We start from the raw sequence: 2500 nt of genomic DNA on the forward strand, positions 1-2500 counted from the left end.
ACAACCAGGGCCGACCTTCACTTTCATTACGCCTTTAGGTATCTCGCTCAAGTCCCAATGACTCGCGTACATGTTAGACTCCTTGGTCCGTGTTTCAAGACGGGTCCTAAGAGTACCCAAAGCAGTAGCGTCGCCGACCGGTATCGGTCCCACCCGCCGCCGCCGAACCCCCGATGAAGAGGCCCGGGGTTAGAGTGGATGGAACGTTACGCAGGCCTGTCGAAGGTTAACCGTACGACCAACAGCGGGCCAGGACCGGTGACGGCACGAGGTCCGTTAGCCTCCGTGTACCGTGGCGCGCGCTTGCGACGGCCTCGACGCACAACCAATTAGCGCGACACACACGCGCTCGCACACCGAGGTGAACGGGCGCGCGCGAGCGCGTTTCATACGAAAACGTGCGGCCTGATACCTTGCGTGTACCGCCGGGCAGCCGGCCGGGCAACCGGGGGTTTGACGCGTGCCGTTTTACCGACGACGCGTCAGTCACCGCACCCGGGCCGTAGACCGACACCCAGCGGGTCGCGACGTTCTACTAGGGGAGAAGTGCACGACGACGAACGCCGGACGTCGAACGCACGGCAGCGTGCCCGCGCGCGAGCCGCGAGGACCCGCGCGGGACATCGCCCACCGACGCGAAGCCAGCGTCGCTGACGATGAATCTCCCCGTTCGATCTTTTGGGTTTCTTAGGTTTACCCCTGAACGGTTTCACGTACTCTTGAACTCTCTCTTCAAAGTTCTTTTCAACTTTCCCTCACGGTACTTGTTCGCTATCGGTCTCGTGGTCGTATTTAGCCTTAGATGGAGTTTACCACCCGCTTAGAGCTGCACTCTCAAGCAACCCGACTCTAAGGAGAGATCCTCCCGAGACGCGCACCGGTCGCTACGGGCCTGGCACCCTCTGCGGGTAAATGGCCCCATTCAAGATGGACTTGAACGCGGCGCGACGCCTCGGGATAAGCGGACCCTCCCAAACACCACATTTCCCTGCGGCGGAACCGCGGGATTCGGTGCTGGGCTCTTTCCTGTTCGCTCGCCGCTACTAAGGAAATCCTAGTTAGTTTCTTTTCCTCCGCTTAATAATATGCTTAAATTCAGCGGGTAATCTCGCCTGCTCTGAGGTCGTCGAAATCAAAAATATATCATATTATACGCACGCGCGACGAGACGCGACGGTTCGTCGTCGTCGTGCGCAACACGACAGGGGGGACAGGATAGACGGTGTTGCGATACGATACACAAACACACGCGGTCGTTCGACGAGTACACGACGACGCGTGCCGGTCCTAACCTCTAAGTTGTTACACAACTTTCGTGGACTCGGTTCACGCGGTCGGCTCGCCCGATACACCGCTACGTGTGTGATCGCGGCGCGACGTGGCGATCGGCGCCGCGCAAAAAGCCACAGCAGCTCCGAGAGACGAGCGTCTCCGGACGGCGGCGGCGACGGCTGCGGCGGCGCGACGACACCGTCACGCGCGTTAACCGCTCAGTCACATCCTCTCCCCTATCATTTCGGACGACGCCCAAGTGCGTGGAGACAAACTCGCTCTCTCGTAAAGAGAGAGGAGATCTCGCACAACACTCGTGGCGAACGTCCAACGATCGCTCGTACGTCCGTACGCGCGTCGAAGCTTCGGGCGCTTATCGCTAAGCGCCGTAGCCGTCGTACGCGCCAAGGGCGCAAGCAGTATGTCGGTATTGAAACGACCCTCAGCCAGGCGTGGTCCGGGAATTGTATCCGTGGACCGCAATGTGCGTTCGAAATGTCGATGTTCATGTGTCCTGCAGTTCACAAGTTGACGCGCAATTAGCTGCGTTCTTCATCGACCCACGAGCCAAGTGATCCACCGTTCAGGGTAATCGTTTTTGCTTTGCGTTCACAAAGTGACGCTTAAACGTGTACTTCCTTATGCGTCTCGGGTTTTTTTTCGGGCCCTTCGATCAGCCTGGCCGCGCGTCCGAGCACGCGCGGACCGCCGCCCCTTTTAACGGGGGCTATTAGGCGGCACAACGAGATGCAAAAAAAAGAGATGATTGTCACGCGATAATCGTGAGCGTCTCTCGCGCGAGGCGAAGAGCCGGGGCGGAAGTCTTTGAAAAACCATCGAGCACGAGAGATCTGTACGGCTCTCGGCCCTTCAGCGCGCGCGCGCGCGCGCGCGCGGCATAGGTTACCACCGGTACGCGCCCAGCTGACGCCGCGATCTCGGAGAGATCGGGAATCGCCGAGCGCCTCGCTTCCGTTTGATCGCGCGCCTCGTGTCGCAGTCGAGCGCGCGCGCGCACGCACACACAGTCCCAGACGCAACGGTGTTATTGTTGTGGCGGTGTGACGGCGACGAACGACGACCGAAGGCGTCGAACACGCGCGTGGCGCGCGCGTTCGAGACAATCCTCGCATCTTTCGGAAGGTAATTTTTTTTTCCTCTATCTGTGTTTAACTTTCAGTCTCCGGTGATGGGGACCTCCGTAAACGTTAATGATCCTTCCGCAGGT

General features: G+C 59.4%; 1 protein-coding gene, 1 long non-coding RNA gene, 3 other non-coding genes and 1 pseudogene across 7 annotated transcripts in view; 2 read left to right on the forward strand and 4 right to left on the reverse strand.

Moving 5' to 3' along the window:
• Nucleotides 1–1126, reverse strand: part of LOC143905417 (large subunit ribosomal RNA) — a 4232-nt gene extending 3106 nt beyond the window's left edge. Inside the window, exon 1 of the ribosomal RNA XR_013259193.1 lies at nt 1–1126. This exon is cut by the window's left edge and continues 3106 nt beyond it. This is a non-coding gene — a ribosomal RNA (large subunit ribosomal RNA).
• Nucleotides 1–2500, forward strand: part of LOC143905403 (uncharacterized) — a 147519-nt gene that overhangs the window by 102822 nt on the left and 42197 nt on the right. The window lies entirely within an intron of this gene.
• LOC143905404 (protein brunelleschi-like) overlaps nt 1–2500 on the forward strand; it is a 29602-nt pseudogene that overhangs the window by 14668 nt on the left and 12434 nt on the right. The gene's annotated exons all lie outside the window — the stretch shown is intronic.
• The window catches only part of LOC143905396 (putative glutamate receptor), a 20723-nt gene that overhangs the window by 8769 nt on the left and 9454 nt on the right, over nt 1–2500 (reverse strand). The window lies entirely within an intron of this gene.
• Nucleotides 1709–1863, reverse strand: LOC143905415 (5.8S ribosomal RNA). Its single transcript, XR_013259191.1, has one exon. It is a non-coding gene; the product is annotated as a 5.8S ribosomal RNA (ribosomal RNA).
• LOC143905416 (small subunit ribosomal RNA) overlaps nt 2482–2500 on the reverse strand; it is a 1920-nt gene continuing 1901 nt past the window's right edge. Inside the window, exon 1 of the ribosomal RNA XR_013259192.1 lies at nt 2482–2500. This exon is cut by the window's right edge and continues 1901 nt beyond it. This is a non-coding gene — a ribosomal RNA (small subunit ribosomal RNA).

The sequence above is a fragment of the Temnothorax americanus genome, unplaced genomic scaffold (genome assembly GCF_048541705.1).
Source record: "Temnothorax americanus isolate GAGA-0224 unplaced genomic scaffold, ASM4854170v1 Scaffold60, whole genome shotgun sequence".
Taxonomy (NCBI): Eukaryota; Metazoa; Arthropoda; class Insecta; order Hymenoptera; family Formicidae; genus Temnothorax; species Temnothorax americanus.